Source organism: Alexandromys fortis, unplaced genomic scaffold (genome assembly GCF_014885135.2).
Source record: "Alexandromys fortis isolate MF-2015 unplaced genomic scaffold, M_Fortis_MF-2015_v1.1 scaffold_156, whole genome shotgun sequence".
In the NCBI taxonomy this organism is placed as follows: domain Eukaryota; kingdom Metazoa; phylum Chordata; class Mammalia; order Rodentia; family Cricetidae; genus Alexandromys; species Alexandromys fortis.
This window is the reverse complement of record NW_026068028.1, coordinates 1,580,109-1,597,280: the sequence shown is the minus strand read 5'-3', so window position 1 is coordinate 1,597,280 and position 17,172 is coordinate 1,580,109. Positions and strand designations below refer to the sequence as shown.

The 17,172-nt window shown below is 43.9% G+C and overlaps 1 protein-coding gene across 1 annotated transcript in view; it reads right to left on the bottom strand.

Moving 5' to 3' along the window:
- The window catches only part of Helz (helicase with zinc finger), a 142,115-nt gene extending 125,242 nt beyond the window's left edge, over nt 1–16,873 (bottom strand). Inside the window, exons 1-2 of the mRNA XM_050164283.1 lie at nt 16,806–16,873; nt 7,339–7,395 (exon numbers count right to left, since the gene is read on the bottom strand). The gene's annotated coding sequence lies outside the window, so the exon portion shown is untranslated. The remainder of the gene's footprint in view (nt 1–7,338; nt 7,396–16,805) is intronic.
- Between the last annotated feature and the right edge of the window lie 299 nt (nt 16,874–17,172).

Sequence of the window (17,172 nt, the reverse complement as noted above, 5' to 3'; positions counted from 1 at the left end):
GGGCTGGAGAGATGGCTCAGTGGTTAAGAGCATTGCCTGCTCTTCCAAAGGTTCTGAGTTCAATTCCCGGCAACCACATGGTGGCTCACAACCATCTGTAATGAGGTCTGGTGCCCTCTTCTGGCCTGCAGACATACATACACACAGACAGAATATTGTATGCATAATAAATAAATAAAATATTAAAAAAAAGTCATCTTCTAAAAAAAAAAAGAGATAAGAGACAACACTGAAGGGGAAGAGCTGAGCAGCCAAATACTCCTCTTCCCACATTTCTGCATCCACAAGTTTCCATAATAGAAATGCCTAAAATTAATAACTCATCATTCTCACCCGGGTGGTAGTAACACAAGCCTTTAATTCTAACACTAGGGAGGCAGAGGCAGGCAGATCTCTGAGTGTGAGGCCAGCCTGGTCTACAAAGTGAGTTCCAAGACAGCCAGAGCTGTTATAGAGAGAAACCTGTCTCAAAAAAACAAAAACAAAAACAACTCATCATTCTCTACACTGCCAGATCTCCAAGCACAGATCCCAGGGAGACCTTCTGTGTTTCCAGGATGAGACAAGAAGCAAGCGCTCCACTGTATAGAGGTATATTATTTGTGTTTTAATAAATAAAGCTTGCGTGAAGATCAGAGTGCAAAGCAGTCACACTAGTCAGCCACACAGACCAAGGAGTCGTGGCTCACACCTTTAACCCAGGAGACAGAGGCAGACAGGTCTCTAAGTTCAAGGCCACCCTGGGCTACACAAGACTGAAGCTGTCTAAAGGAGAAACAGAGCTCACACAAAGGTGCTCCCAGCACTTGGGATCCCACGCCTTTAATCCCAGGACTTGGGAGGTGGAGGCAGGAGTAGCTGGGCAGAGAGAAGAATATAAGGGGGAAGAATATAAGGAGCTCACTGGAGTGTGGGGTGTGAGAATTCTTGGAGACAGGATCTCACCCCTTCGGTCTGAAGATTTGGAAGAAGTAAAAAGTCTCTCTAGTAGTTAGCTGCTTTGCTTTTCTGATGTTCAGGCTGAACCCCAATTATCTGTCTCTAGTTTTTATTATTCGTGCTACACCACTAGGAATCTATCCCCATGTTTACCTCAGGCCCCCAACCATAACCACAACCTCACCTGATTTATACTTAGGATCCCTGTACCTGCATACCCTCCCCACACCTCCCAGTCACCACCTCGCTCCATCTCCAAAATACTTCTTAAATCTACTACTGCTTTCCAAAACTGCCAACTTAATTCAAGCCTTCATCACCCTTCACTTAACTGCCATGATCCAACCAGCCTCTTGTGCCTTACTCTGTTTCCTACCAAGCCACCTACTCACACCATCCTAATCATGGCAGCACCACCTTCCACTCCATGCCACTACTACCCCAGGACACATGTAATCAGGACATGCAGTTCCCGCTCTGCCCCAGGTTTCCTTCTACACTCTTCTTCCAACTGTTCTTCATCTTGTGACTTACATGCCACCCTTCAGGCTGGAATGTCCCATTCCCCCACCAAGTCCCTATGCACTTCATCAGAAGACCTCATTTGGTCTTTCAGTTCCTGTCATCTGCATTCCCTTTACAAGACAGTCAACTCTCCAACAGGAACTACAATTTTGCTTCCAATTCTCAGAATAGTTTCCCAAAGCGCATGCTGAGGCACAGACATGCCATGAATGAGGTAGGGATGTCCTACCATAATGGTATCCTCAGCCACAAGGGACATCAGAAGACAGAAGCCCTAACTGATTAAGCCTCAAGCAGATTCCTCCTTCACCCCAGCACATACATGCCTGTTGCGGGAGGTCCTTCCACCCCTCCAACCAATAGCTGCTGTGATACCAGCCCACTGGGGCGTGGCCTCTCCCTTTAAAAAAGCGGCTATTTCCTCTGCTCGCTCTCTTCACTTCCTGCTCCGCCGGAGACTAGACTCCCTTCCTGGTTGTGCAGATGGCTGTTGTCTGGGACGGTGATCTGTAAGTTTTCCCCTTTAAATAAATAACACCCTATTAATCATAACTCCAAACTGGTGTGGCCTTGTTCGTGACTTACGCCTTCACATGCCTTTGTGATATCTGAAATACTCAGCTGACACAACGCTGCTGTGGAAATGTCCATTAAGCACTTACTAAGGTGAATCTGGGAATCACCGACTATCCCCCTTCGGCCACAATCCCCAATATCACTTACCACTCAGACTATATCTTCATTACAAGCTTTTTCAATGAGCTCTGTCTGGCCATCTTCCTAACAATTATCCATTAGCTGGTTATACTTCCCTTACCATGCAAAGCCCACATTAATTTTGATCGCATAATAATGCAAAAGAAAAGGACAAAGATGACTCAAACAGTTAAATACAACATTAAAGGTCAATGAGATACAAGAGTCATTTTATACTACTAAATCAGAAGAAAATGTTTACAAAAACATGAACTTCTATCCAACTTACAGTCCAAGAGGAAAATCTCTATTTGCTAGCAGTACAAATTGGCATGACATCCTTGGTGCTAGAGTAAAACAACACACATCAAAATTCATAAAAACATTCATTAACATAAATATCCTTCAACATAATATCATACTCCAAAATTTATGTTACAGATATAGTCAGAAGGGGTGTGTGTGTGTGTGTGTGTATGTGTGTGCGTGTGTGTGTGTGTGTGCGTGTATTCCAGAGGTCCTGAGTTTAATTCCCAGCAATCACATGGTAGCTCACAACCATCTAGAATGGGATCTGATGCCCTCTTCGGGAGTGTAGGTGTACACGCAGACAGAACACTCATACATGCATACACATATCTTTTTTAAAAATGGCTAACTGAAAACCAGCCAGCAACATAAATAACTAATGCAAAAAGAGAGACATACATAATGCAGTTCAGTTGGTAGGATGCTGGTCTATCATGCACAAAGCCCTGGGTTCAGTTCCCACAGTGTGGTAGCTACACATCAGGAGGTGAAAGCAGGAGAGAAATTCAAGGTCATCTGAGGCCACAAAATGTGTCTGAGGCCAGTTTCCATGTGTGAATTAAAATTGTAATTTCTCACCCTGCCCTTGGTTTGTTTTTTCTGTCTAGCCAGCCATTGCTGTCTCATAACTTTCTGTCTTCGTTTGCATCCAAGTGCCGGGATTAAAGGCATGCACCACAATTCTCATCTTAAAATTATGAAATTTATAACATGAAATGTTCATCAGCATCTAATTAGTTTTTAAAGCATCAAAATATTACATATGATAACTTAAAGCAGATCAATGCCTAGCCCAATCATCATCAGGGAGCTTCATTCAGCAGCTCATGGGAAAGAAGCAGAGCCCCACAGCCAAACACTGGGTGGAGTTTGGGGAACCCCTCAGGAGATGGATAGGAGGGACTGTAGGAGTTAGAGGGGTCGAGGACACCAGGTGAACAAGGCCAACAGAATCGACTAAGCAGAGCTCATAGGGGATTACAGACACTAAAGCATCAAACACGGAGCCTGCAAGGGCTGGCACTAGGTCCTCTGCATGTATGCTGTGGTCAGCTTGGGGTTTCTGTGAGATTCCTAAACATGGGAGTGAGTGTTCCTCTGACTCTTATGCCTGCTCTTAGGACCCATTTCCACCTATGAGGGTTTATGTCTAGTCTTACTGCATCTTGTTATGCTGTTGATATCCCTGGGAAGCCTGCTCTTTTCTGAAGAGGAACAGAGGAATGGTGGACCTAGGGGAGAGGGGAGGTGGGAGGAAGGCTGGGAGGAGAGAAGGGAGGGGAGGTTATAGTCAGGTAGTCAGGGTGTATTTATGAGAGAAGAAAAATGAAAAGAGAGGAGAGGGGAGGGAGGAGGGGAGGGAAGAAGGGGGGATAGGAGGGAAGGAGAGGAGAGGGGAGGGGATGGGAGGGGAGGGGAGAGGAGAGGAGAGAGATAAAGAAAAGAAAAGAAAAGAAAAGAAAAGAAAAGAAAAGAAAAGGAAAGAAAAGAGAAAATTCCAGGGGCTGGGAAGATGGTTCATCAGTTAAGAGCATGCACTGTACCCGGGCAGTGGTGGCGCACACCTTTAATCCCAGCACTCAGGAGGCAGAGGCAGTAGGATCTCCACCTCAGTTTTCTTGTCTTCTTTTTTTTTTTGTTGTTTTGAAACGGTCAATCCTCCTGCCTCAGCTTTTCTAGTGTTGGGTTGGTCTATTAGATTTGTTAAAAAATATTTTAATAATTTATTTACTTTTATTTTATATGCATTTGTGTTTTGCCTGTATGTCTGTATAAGGATGTCAGATCCCCTGGAACTTGAATTACAGACAGTTGTGAGCTGCAATGTAGGTGCTGGGGATTGAACTTGGGTCCTCTAGAGGAGTAGCCAGTGCTCTTAACTGCTGAGCTATCTCTGCAGCTCCCTTTATTAGATCTTAGAAACAAAGTCTCACTATAGCTCAAGGTGGCTTGGGATTCCACATGTCGTCCAGCACCTTAGCTAGTAATTCTCCAGTCTTCCCAAGTACTGAGATACAAACATGGCCCTCTTTGCCTGTCTCCATCTTAGTTTACCAAGGACCAATAATTTACCTCAAATAGACTTCCAACCCTCTCCACATACCTACAAGAGATGAATGGCTCAAAATGCACACATACTCAAGAGACAAAGAAGAACAATCACAAGTTACTGTAATGACTAGGGAACCATGATCACGTGTAAACTTCAAAAATACACAGGTTTGGTGTGTTCATATCTCTCGGAGTCACAAGAACATCATGCTGACTCAGCAATGGGCTGTTACAGTGAAAAGACAGGCAGGTTCAAGGACATATCAAAGAACCAGGGGCCAGGAAGTGTAAGTTAAACAGACAGAAGATCCAGGTGTGCTCGCACACTCTGCTAATACTAATTCTCAGGAGAGGCACAGACAGCAAGAGTCCAGGTTTGAAGTCAGCCTAGACTATATTACAAAAATTAGTCAAAAAGAAAAGAAATGTGCATTCACACACAGTAAAAGTGACTAAAAACTCAAGCTATAACAAATGATAAAAAGTAGCCAGCAAATTCTTATAAATATTACCAACCAGAGTTCAAATGGCAAGATAGCATGGCTTCCTGGAGAGGAGGATGCCTAACAAAAGGCTAGTACTGAAAATAAATGGAAAATAAGTTTAGAGCCAGTGACAGCTAATGCATCTTGTGTGCTCACAGCCCGAGGGCCCATCCCAGAACCAAAATAAGAAATCTTGGTGCTAATGACGTACGGAAGAACACTAAGTCTTCCAGGAACTCGGGTTATAGTTACAGGAAAGTTCTTGACTGGCATGCACAAGGCTTGTGTTCAATCCCTAGCATTGCAAAAGAAAAACCAGGGGGCTGGAGAGATGGCTCAGTGGTTAAGAGCATCGCCTGCTTGTCTAAAGGTCCTGAGTTCAATTCCCAGCAACCACATGGTGGCTTACAACCATCTGTAATGAGAGATCTGGTGCCCTCTTCTGGCCTGCAGGCATGCATGTAGGCAGAATGCTATATACACAATAAATAAATAAATAAATAAATAAATAAATAAATAAATAAATAAATAAATCTTTTTAAAAAAAGAAAAACCAGGAACGAAACGGGGATCCAGGAAGACCAGGCTAGATTCCCCTGCTATTGCCCCCCACCATCCTCACCTCTGAATGCTGGGTTTAAAGGCATGCATCACCATGCTCACTTAAAACTATGAAGTTTATAACATGATAAAAGTTTTTTTTTTAAGAAAAAAAGTTTTTAAAGCATCAAATTATTACAAATCATAACTAAAGTATGAACATTTTGAAATGCAATACTAAAAAGAAAAGCTACTGTTTCTGGGTAATAAACCCAAACACTGAACAATTTCAACACTAAGAAAGTGTGTTAAGAGATAGATAGATAGATAGATAGATAGATAGATAGATAGATAGATAGATAGATAGATAGATAGAGAGAGAGTGTCTTTGCTGGCCTAGAACTTGCTATGCAGTTGAAGCTAACCTTAAATTCCCCACCCTTCTGCCTCAGCCTCCTGATTACTGAGATTTAAGATATATACCAAGCACACCTGGCTCTCACCTTTTCTATTATAACATCAAAGACCAAGAGAATGGACCAAGAATATTGGCTAACTCTCTTTAGTTAGTAGGCATTTCAGCAAAATGTAAATAATCTGAGAGGTAGATAGCGTTAAATAAAGGCAATATAATCCTTAGGAACAAAGTCCCACCTTTTGTTTCTACTGGAATAGCCTCAGTATCTCAGTCCTCAAAACTGATTATGAACATAACAGACATGTATTTTATACAATCAGTCATCCATGACACAACGTAAAGAGTAGATATTGAGGAAAGCAGCTCGGACTTTAGTCTTCAGAAAACAAGGTGACTAGCACTTAATGCTGACATAGATGCTGACAGGAACCCCCATCACAGGAGACAAACTGAGCCTCAGTGCCTTCCTAACTCAAAACCAAAGTGCAGGAAGAACCTCCCTCCCACTGCCCTTGATCTCTGAGCACTAGTCGGACAGGGCAGCAGGAAGTGCCTTGAGCTATCTTTGTCTAGTCTGTGCAGAAGCAGCCAATTCAGGTCCTACAGCCCCAGGCTGCCTGCTTTGCCTGGCTGTTCATTCCACCCTGCCCCACAGCATCTTTTCTGGCCAGACTTGTCAAGATGTAATCTCCAAACATCACCAAGGTACAGTGACACATAGGTATAAAAATGTCACAATGAGGGACAAGAGAGATGGCTTAGCACTTAGGAGCACTGGTTGCTCTTCGGGAGGACCTGAGTTCAAGTCCCAGCAACCACATGGCAGCTCACAACCATCTGTAATGGAATCTGATAACCTCTTCTGGTGTGCAGGCAAACATGCAGAGAGAACACTCACTCATACATTAAAAAGATTAACAGATTTAAAAAAAAAAAAGTCATGGGGGCTGGAGAGGTAGTTCAGAGATTAACAGCTCTGACTGGTCTTCCAGAGGACCCAGGTTCAATTCCCAGCATCCACATGGCAGCTCCAACTGTCTGTAACTCTAAGATCTGACGTCCTCACATAGACATACATGTAGGCAAAATGCCAAAACACTTAAAATAATTAATATAAGTGGTAGGCAGTGGTGGCACATGCCTTTATTTCTATAATTCTAGCACTTGGGAGGTAGAGGCAGGCAGATCTCTGTGAGTTTGAGGACAGCCTGGTCTACAGGCAAGTTCCAGGACAGGGTCCAAAGCTACAGAGACACCCTATCATACCCCCCGCAAAAAGTAAAAAGACAGTTTCTCCTGTCCCCCTGTCCCTTCTTCATGCATGGTTGAGGTTTTTTCTCCTTTGTAACCCTCTCCTAAGCCATCTATACTCACCTGCAGTTCACTGCACTGGGTATCACCCAAATAGCCCATCAGATCTCTTTATAATTTCTGAAAGAGAGAAAAAAAAAGCCTTTAAATACCACAGATTGGCAGGTGTGGTAGCACACGCTTGGAAAGACTAAGGCAGGAGAGTCTTGGATTTGAGGTCAGCCTCGGCCATATATCAAAACCCTGTCTCCAAGAAATACACACACAAAAAAAAATTATCAATCACTATATCATTTCAGAGCATCTGTATTTACTATGCACAGCATCTGGCCTCTCTGTCCCCAGTAACACAATCAGATCTAGCAGAACCAGCCATGGACTAAAGGCCTTGACACTGCCTCTAGACATAAAAGCTTTCCCACTGCTACTGCTGAGCTGTGCAACCTCGGGCAAGTCAGCTTCTCCAGGGCTACATCCCTCATCTGGAAAATGAGAAAGACAGGAGTAGAGTGCTGGTCTAGCATTCATAGAGTCCTGAGTTCAATACCCAGAACTGGCATGGTGACGCAGGCCTACAATCCCAGTACCCAAGAAGTAGAGGCAGGAGGATCAAAAGTTCAAAATTGGGAAAGGAAAGATGTTTCAGAACTTGCTGTTCTTTCAGAGGATCAGGATTCAGTTCTCAGAACCTACATGGTGGCTCGCACTATCTGAAACTCCAGTTCCAGGGGATCTAGAGCCCTCTTCCTTCTCCAAGAGTACCAGACATGCATGTAGTACATACATATAGAAAAAAAATTCATATACATAAAATAAATCTGAAAATTTTTATTTAAAAATGTTTAAGTTTATGCTCTTAAAAAAAGTTTATGCTCAGCTACACAGTCCAAAGCCAACCTGGGCTACATAAAACTTATCTCAAAAATAATGAAGGGGGCTGGAGAGATGGCTCAGAGGTTAAGAACACTGGCTACTCTTCCAGAGGTCCTGAGTTCAATTCCCAGCAACCACATGGTGGCTCACAACCATCTGTACTGAGATCTGGCGCCCTCCTCTGGCGTGCGGGCATACATCAAGGCAGAATGCTGTATACATAATAAATAAATAAATCTTTTTAAAAAATAAAATAAAAATAATGAAGGAAAAAAAACAAGAAAGTAAAACTAACCAGAAAAAAGAGCAAAGTTTTCCAGAAAGAATACCATCAACACCATTCAATGTTCTTCTACTATGTCAGTTCACATTCAAGCCTAAATTCCTCCTTCCCAAAATGAAAATAACTGTCTTGTAAGATGCTAGACAATGGGCCCGACGGGTTATAAAAAATCCATAGTAAACATATGGGGACCTTATCATAGACTCCAACAATGGGGGCTGGAGAGATGGCTCGAGGCTAAGAGCACTGGCTGCTCTTCCAGAGAACTTGGGTTCAATTCCCAGCACCCACAAGACAGATCACAGTGCTCTGTAACTCAGTTCCAGGGAATCTGACGTCCTCATTCAGACATACATGTAGGCAAAACATCAAAGTATGTGAAAGAAAGAAAAATTTTTTAAAAATCTAACAATGGTAGTAGGGCATAGTGGCATATATATGCCTTTACTCCCAGTACTCAGGAGGCAGAGGCAGGATCGCTCTGAGTGAAAGGCCACTCTGGTCTAGAGTGAGTTCTAGGACAGCCAGGGCAATGTCAAGAGACCTTGTCTCAAAACACAATAAATAGATGAATGGATGGATGGATAGATAAGACAGACAGACAGATAGATGATCAGCAAAATAAAAACTTACCCAGCCTGACCTCAATACTAATTGTCTAAACATTTAATAGTTTGACAGTAGATTGTCACTAATGTTTAACGTCACAGCAGAGCAGAATAGACATCCTGTGTCTAGTTCAACAGCCATGCATTCTGGATTTCTCTCTCTACTTCTACTGTTGCCAATACACTATAGGATCAGAGGGGTCTTCCAAAACCTAAATGACAACCAGCTATTTACCAAGGCCATGCAGAAGAAGAGGGAGACTGAGTGAAAACAGGAGCTTGGAGGAGGGAGGTTTGGTTTTTAATCTTTTTCTTTTTTTGTTTTTGGTTTTTTGAGACAGGGTTTCTCTGTGTAACAGCCCTGGAACTCATTCTGTAGATCAAACTGGTCTCAAACTCACAAAGATCTGCCTACTCTGCCGCCCTAATACTGGGACTAAAGGCATGTGCCACCATCACCCAGTTAATCCTTTTCTTATTAATATGGGGGGGTGAATAGTATTTCTGTCTGTGTAAATGCCTCATGTGTGCAAGTACCACAGAAACCAGAAGAGCTGAAGTTACAGGCAGTTGTGAGCTACCCATGTGGGTGCTGGGTACTTAACTATTCTTACCCACTGAGCCATCTCTCCAGCACCACTCTTAGTCTTTGTTTTATATACTCAAGTGTTGCTCAATTTAACTTACCATATGCATGCATGATTTCTGTGCAATTTTTCCAACTATATTATTTATAAATATACCTGACAGGCTGTGTTTACAAGAAATTTTCTAGCATAAGGTATATTTCCACAAAGGAAAGTGAAAAAGCAAATTCAGACGTGATAAGAAAACTGAAAATGTGGCATAGAAATAAAACTCACAATCATTCACACTTCAGAGTGGATCAGTCCAAAAATGTGATGCGTACAGGAGAGATGGCTCAGTAGTGGGTAAAGGCACTCGCTGCACAAGACTGACACGTGAGTTCAATCTATAGAGCCATGTGAAGTTGGAAGGAGAGAGCCAACTCCAAAGTTCTCCTTTGGACAAGCACATGTATACACGAACCCTAAAACTTTTAGATATGTATGTATATACATTCATATATATGTATACATATATATGAAACGCTACTTTTTATTCAAAAGCTAGACAAATTCCAGTTTCACCAGACTCCCTGTTCTTAGAAAACGAACCCAGACTGATTATAAGTATACAGAGTTGATGAGACTTTTGAGTTAAATTGGAAACTTTCAAATTCTTTCAGATGACTGAAAGTGTAACAAACACTTGACAGATATATAAGTATTTACATGTGTAACATATGCAACTGGTCTTCATGATTTGTCAGTGATAAGTTAAAAAGAGGAATAATGACTATCTGATTCAGGATTTTCAAGGGTTATGTCAGCCACCCCTGAAGTGGCAGAGAAGGGTTTTGTGCCATTGCTCACTCATGCTACAGAGGTAACCCTGACACACCAGTGCCATGAAGAGACAGGCAAGCCGGTGTGACACTCTCTCCATGTTACACTTCACTTGTAGAAAACATTTCAAAACACTACTTAGCAATCCAATTACATTTGCAAGTATGTTTACCTAAGTTCATGAAAATAAACAACCCTAAGAACCTTATTGCTTGCACTGGGCCTGCATTTGGATCTGAAGTAGTGAGTGACAGACAATTACAGGCTGATTTGCATTCAGTGGTACTGTCAGGCTACCTCTTAGACACAGGTGTGTTTCTAAGAGTTAGCTGACTTCCCTGAGGGTCCCTCTGCACTACACTCAGCTTTTTGTGAAAACATTACAATTTTTTGTTCCTTTCTAGACTTTTTCTATTTAGTGTGTATGAGTGTTTTGCCTGTACATTTGTCTATGCACCACATACATGCCTGGTGCCCAGAGGTCATCCCCTGGAACAGATGTAAGTGGACACGTAGATACTGGGAACTGAACCCAGGTTCTCAGCAGGAGCAACAAGTGCTTTGAATGACTGAACCATCTTTCCAGAGCATATACTACAGATTTTTCCTTTTTTGTTTTTGTTTGTCTGTTTTGTTTTGTTTTTGTTTTTGTTTTTCGGGACAGGTTTCTCTGTGTAACAGCCCTGGCTATCCTGAAACTCACTGTGTAGACCAGGCTGACCTCAAACTCACAGAAATCCACCTTCCTCTGCCTCCCGAGTGCTGGGATTAAAGATGTGCACTACCACCCAACTACACTGCACATTTTTAAGTTTCACAAGGCCCTCCAGAAGCAGAAATGGTTTTTAGCATTTTTCTCCTAGTCACTGAAATGTGTACAGTCCATATAGCTATACAGACTTTAAAAACAATGACTGGATTCATTTAAGTTATATGATGAAATTTCTTTTTAACAATGGCAAAATGTGCTGGATGGTGGAGATGCATGCCTTGAATCCCAGCACTCAGGAGGCAGAAGCAGGCAGATCTCTGTGAATTCCAGGACAGCCTGATGTACAATAGTAAGTTCCAGAACAGGCACCAAAGCTACAGAAAAACCCTGTCCTGAAAAACAAAGACAAAAACAAACAAACAAAAAAACAATGACAAAAGGCAATTTCCCCAGCTAAAAGAGAGGAACCAGATTATATTAACCGGCTCCTCCAAAAATAGTGCTCTAGCTTACAAGCCAAAAGCAAAGAAGCCGTATCTTCAGAGTTCAAACACACAGACTTCTACTCCACTGTAACCTTTGACACTGTGGTATTTACCATTTTAGAATACTTTGTGTAGGGCTGGAGAGATGGCTCAGCGGTTAAGAGCACTGCCTGCTCTTCCAAAGGTCCTGAGTTCAATTCCCAGCAACCATATGGTGGCTTACAACCATCTGTAATGAGTTCTGGTGCCCTCTTCTGGCCTGCAGACATACACACAGACAGAATATTGTATCCATAATGAATAAGTAAATAAATATTTTTAAAAAAAAGAATACTTTGTGTAGTAAACACATGCCTTTAGTGCCAGCACTTGGGAGGCAGAGGCAGGTGAATCTCTGTGAGTTCAAGGCCAGTCTGGTCTACAGAACAAGCTCCAGGACAGCCAGAGCTATGCAAAGAAACCCTGTCTCGAAATACAAAAAGCAAACAAAAAACTGTGTGACAAGTTGCTTGATGGTCAACCACTAACTTCAAAGAGAATAACACTTGTCTGCATGTTAGAAACTATGAAAAATGCCTCAACACAATTCAAGCTAAGGAACAGTAGTTCCACAGGATTACCGAGCCTAAATACTCAATTTTAAACCACAAGTGAGAACATTTCTGGGAGTAAAAGCAAATATTTGGCTCTTGGCCACAAAATTACCTATATATTTCAAACAAGACAAGAGAAAGAGTTAAAACTGGCAGATCTAAAACAAGACTATGCCTCCACCCACACAATGAAAATAAACGTAAAACTCTGTATTTGCTCTCTCAAAAGCTAAAATAAAAGAAGCACTGCAGAGTCAACACCAGTGGAGTGCTGTGTGCTCAAAGAACCGCGGTCTCTGTCCACCTCTTCCCAAGGTCCCCACTCCCTTTGCTGCATTTTAAAGGCAAAGTGTTGACTATATGCCTCAATCTTGAGGGGTTGGAAACACAGCTTATTCTTTTCCTTTTTAATCTTTATCTATTTACTTGGTTTTTTAAAGATTTATTTATTATGCATACAATTTTCTGTTAACATATATACACCAAAAGAGGCACCAGATCTCATTACAGATGGTTGTGTGCCACCATGTGGTTGCTGGGAATTGAACTCAGGACCTCTGGAAGAGCAGCTAGTGCTCTTAACCTCTGAGCCATCTCTCCAGCCCTATTTATTTATTTGTTATGTATACCATATTCTATCTGTGTGTATGCCTGCAGGTCAAAAGAGGGCACCAGACCTCATTACAGATGGTTGTGAGCCACCATGTGTGCTGGGAATTGAACTCAGGACCTTTGGAAGAGCAGGCAATACTCTTAACCGCTGAGCCACCTCTCCAGGCCCACGGCTTATTCTTTTTTTTTTTTAATTTATTTATTATATTTACAATATTATGTCTACATGTATGCCTTCAGGTCAGAAGAGGGCACCAGACCTCATTACAGATGGTTGTCAGCCACCATGTGGTTGCCGGGAATTGAACTCAGGACCTTTGGAAGAGCAGGCAATACTCTTAACCGCTGAGCCACCTCTCCAGGCCCACGTATTTATTTGTTATGTATACCATATTCTATCTGTGTGTATGCCTGCAGGTCAAAAGAGGGCACCAGACCTCATTACAGATGGTTGTCAGCCACCATGTGGTTGCCGGGAATTGAACTCAGGACCTTTGGAAGAGCAGGCAATACTCTTAACCGCTGAGCCACCTCTCCAGGCCCACGGCTCCCCACATTTTATTCTTAAAAAGATGTACTAGAAGCCGGGCAGTGGTGGCGCAAGCCTTTAATCCCAGCACTCGGGAGGCAGAGGCAGGCGGATCTCTGTGAGTTCGAGACCAGCCTGGTCTACAAGAGCTAGTTCCAGGACAGGCTCCAAAAAACCACAGAGAAACCCTGTCTCGAAAAAAACCAAAAAAAAAAAAGATGTACTAGATATGAAAAGTTTGTGAGGATTTCAAAATCTTGATGCCCAAATATGCTAAGGGGGGGAGGATAAACAAATCTGCAATAAATCACTTGACCATACTTACAGATTTTTCTAAAGCAATGGTTCTCAACCTTCCTAATGTGGCGATCCTTTAATACAGTTCCTCACTTTTGGTGACTGTAAGATTATTTCATGCCCCCCCAAAAGCTGAGCATCGATGGCAAATAGGCCTTTAATCTCAGAATTTAGCAGGCAGTGGCAGGCAAATCTCTCAGTTCAAGGCCAGCCTGGTCTACAGAATGAGTTTCAGGAGACCCAGGGTACAAGAGAAACCCTGTTTCAAAAAAAAAAAAAAAAAAAAAAGAGGCGATATTGGCAAAGGCCCAGTGTTATAATAGTATGTCTTTAGTCCCAGAATTTAGGAGACAAAGGTAGGTGGATCTCTGCAGTCTGGTCTAAATAGAGCTCCAGGCCAACCAAAGCTACATAGTGAGATGCTGTCTCAAGAAAAACCAAAACAACAAAAATACCACTTCTTACAATCATCACTATGGCCAAAATAATAAAACCACACACATACACCAGCAACAACAAAACAAAGTGGTCAACCAGGTGGTACTGGTGCACACCTTTAATCCCAGCACTTGGGAGGCAGAGACAGGAGGATCTCTGTGAGTTCCAGGCCAGCCTGGTCTACAGAGTTCCAGGACAGCCAGGGCTGCAAGAGAAACCCTGTCTCAAAAATTAAAAAAGAAAATTATTTTGTTGCTACTTCATACCTATAATTTTGCTACTGTTGGGAATCGTAATATAAATATCTGACATGGAGGCTATCTGATATGCAACCCCCAAAGGGACCATGACCCACCGGTTGAGAAATGCTGTTCTAAAACCACCAGAGGAAGGTATCGTAAGTTGGGAAACTGGTTGAAAACTATAAAAAACAAGATTCTCTCTCCCTAGCACACAGGACAAACTGTTCACCCACATATATAATGTCCTTTAAATCCAAGGCACTAAGCCACGCATGGTAGTGTACCAGCACTTGAGAGTTCAAGGCCAGCCTTGCCTACTTAGCAAGTTCTAGGTCAGCCAAACCTTCAGTAGTAAAAACCTGCCCCACCCCCCAAAAATTCCAAAGTATTACATGGGATAAATGAAACAAAAATTTGAATTGACACACCATATAGGACCAGAAATGATGACAGAGTAGTCATATCCCCAGCAAGCAACCCAGAACGTAGTATTATCATTTCTGTTTCCAAGTGTTGTCAGGCATTTGTTACTCAGTGGTCAGAAAAGAGAAGAGGCTGGGGATGTAGTTGGGTCATTCTGCATTTATCTAATATGTGTGAACCCACAAGTTCATACATACCAGCACCACAAAACAAAAAAACTAAATAACAGCATAAGTGATGTGTTTGCCGAAAAGAATTGCCAATGGAAATGAACTTCGCAAAAGTCCCACGCACGGTGGGTGTGTGAACTTATCTATCCAATTGCTTATACTGAAAGTGGAGTGTACTGGACATCAAAACAGATAAAATCCAGACCATCCGATTAAAGTGACACAAGGAAATTTGAAGAGGCAATCTATAATTACTCCTGGAGAAGACACTGATCAAGGATAGCCACAAATAACATTTGGCTCTAGACATAGCTCCACTATGTGTGAATAAGTTGGAGCCACTCAAAAGGATGGTACAACTTTGCTACCTCTAGCCCTGGAAAGTAGTGTAAGCCTTACCCTTGCATTGCTTACGATAGAGGGAAAACAGGGCAGAGTTTTTAAAGTCAGTCTCACCTTGCACACACCCCCCCCTCCGCACGGTAGTTCATTAGTGATGAATTACTTCATCCCATTCCTGTGGCAAACAGAAAAGCAGAATATCTATACAATACCAGTTGGAGCCATTATCGGTAGCAAGCATTACATCGCCCAGAAGTAAAAGAACAATGGAGAGTTCAAGTGGAAAAAGTTACAAAAACAGTTCAGTGTAAAGATTTGTGGGGGGGAAAATCTGTTTCTTTTACATAAATCTGAAAATATTTCCTTTCAGTAACAGATTACAAGTGTTCTTAAATCTCAATAAAGTCATCTTTTCAGCCCTGATCAGTCTTGCTTTCAAAAATTAAAAAGAGAGGAAGAGTAAAGGGGGGGGGGAGCTATTCATATGGTGGAGAGAGGACAAAATCAAGAACAAATTAGGCCAGATAACGTCTCCCTCCTTCCCCCCCCCCACCACCACCCCGCACCTGGAATTCACTATCTCTGGAGTTACACTTTTGATTATATTAATGGCTTGCCTGAAAAGTGTAAGTTCGCCATGAGAAAAAGAATGCCAATTTCGGAGTTCAACAAAAACTTACAAGGTTCCCAACCCAAAAGGAATCTGAAGACTCTGGCTTCCAGCCCTGTCTGAAAGGACCCTCAGCAAAGGCCAGGGGGCAGACGACTCAAATCGTTTGGGGAAGAAAAATCAAAGTTCCCGGTTAAGGCTGTGTCCAGCCCTTGGAAAAAGAGGCAGACAGAGACAGAGAGACACAGAGAGAAAGAGACAGACCTTGGAGGCCACTTTCTCCAGGAAGAGATAGTGGTTTTGTTTTTGTAGATGTGCTTACGGGCCACGCACGTCCCAGGAGTGGGGTGGGGAGGGGGCCCACAGTAAATCTTGGGCTCTGGGGCGCCCCCCTGACCCACTTTTCGTGGTGTCCCCTTCCCGGGGGGTCACCGCCCCACCCCAAGTGGAAGGGCTTACCCGGAGGGCTGCACTGCGCGCGCGGCGTGGGAGGCCGCCCGCTCCCCACCCTAAGCCGCGACCCCGGGGGGCGCTGGGCGTGCGGGGACTCCGGGGCGGCCCGTGCCCGAGCACCCTCGCGCGGGCTCCCGGGTCGCCCCGAACCTCGGGCGTGTGCAAGGACCCCCGGGCCACAGCCTGCGCGGCTGGCGCCTCAGCCCCCCAGCGGAAGGGAGAGGAGACTGAGGAGGGGAAGAAGCAGTAAACAGCTCTAGCGTCCGGGCCTCGCCTCAGAGAGAGCCCCGCTCCCCAGGCCCTGCTGCCGGCCGTCGGGACCCCCCGCTGTCCTCGGGGCCGCGCTGCCCGGGACCCGGAGCACCCGAGGAGAGTCCGGGCCTCTCCCCGGATGGCTCTGGAGGCTCCTGAAGCGACCCGGGCAGCGGAGAACGGGGAAGTCAGGACTTACCTGTCATTACTTTCTACGCCATCTTGGATCCACTTGTCAACGTCCCCACAAAGCATTATGGGTAAGAAAGAGCCTTTAAAGTGACTCCCCCCCCCCTCGGCCCCCGACTCCCGCCTCCTGCCGCCGGCGCCGCCCCCTCCGTCCGCACCTCCCTCCGGAAAGTTGGCCCCAGAGGCCCGCCCGGCCCCCTTCAGCGCCTGCGGGACTCCGCGGGGAACATCCCCCCCCCGCCCCGGATTTCCAACTGTGCCTTTGGGGTGCTCTCTTATCTCCCTGCCCGAGTCTCCCCTATCCCTTACGCGAACTGCTGTCTGCCCCGCCGCGATCCTGCCCGGGCATGCAGATACCCCACTTCTGCATTCAATCA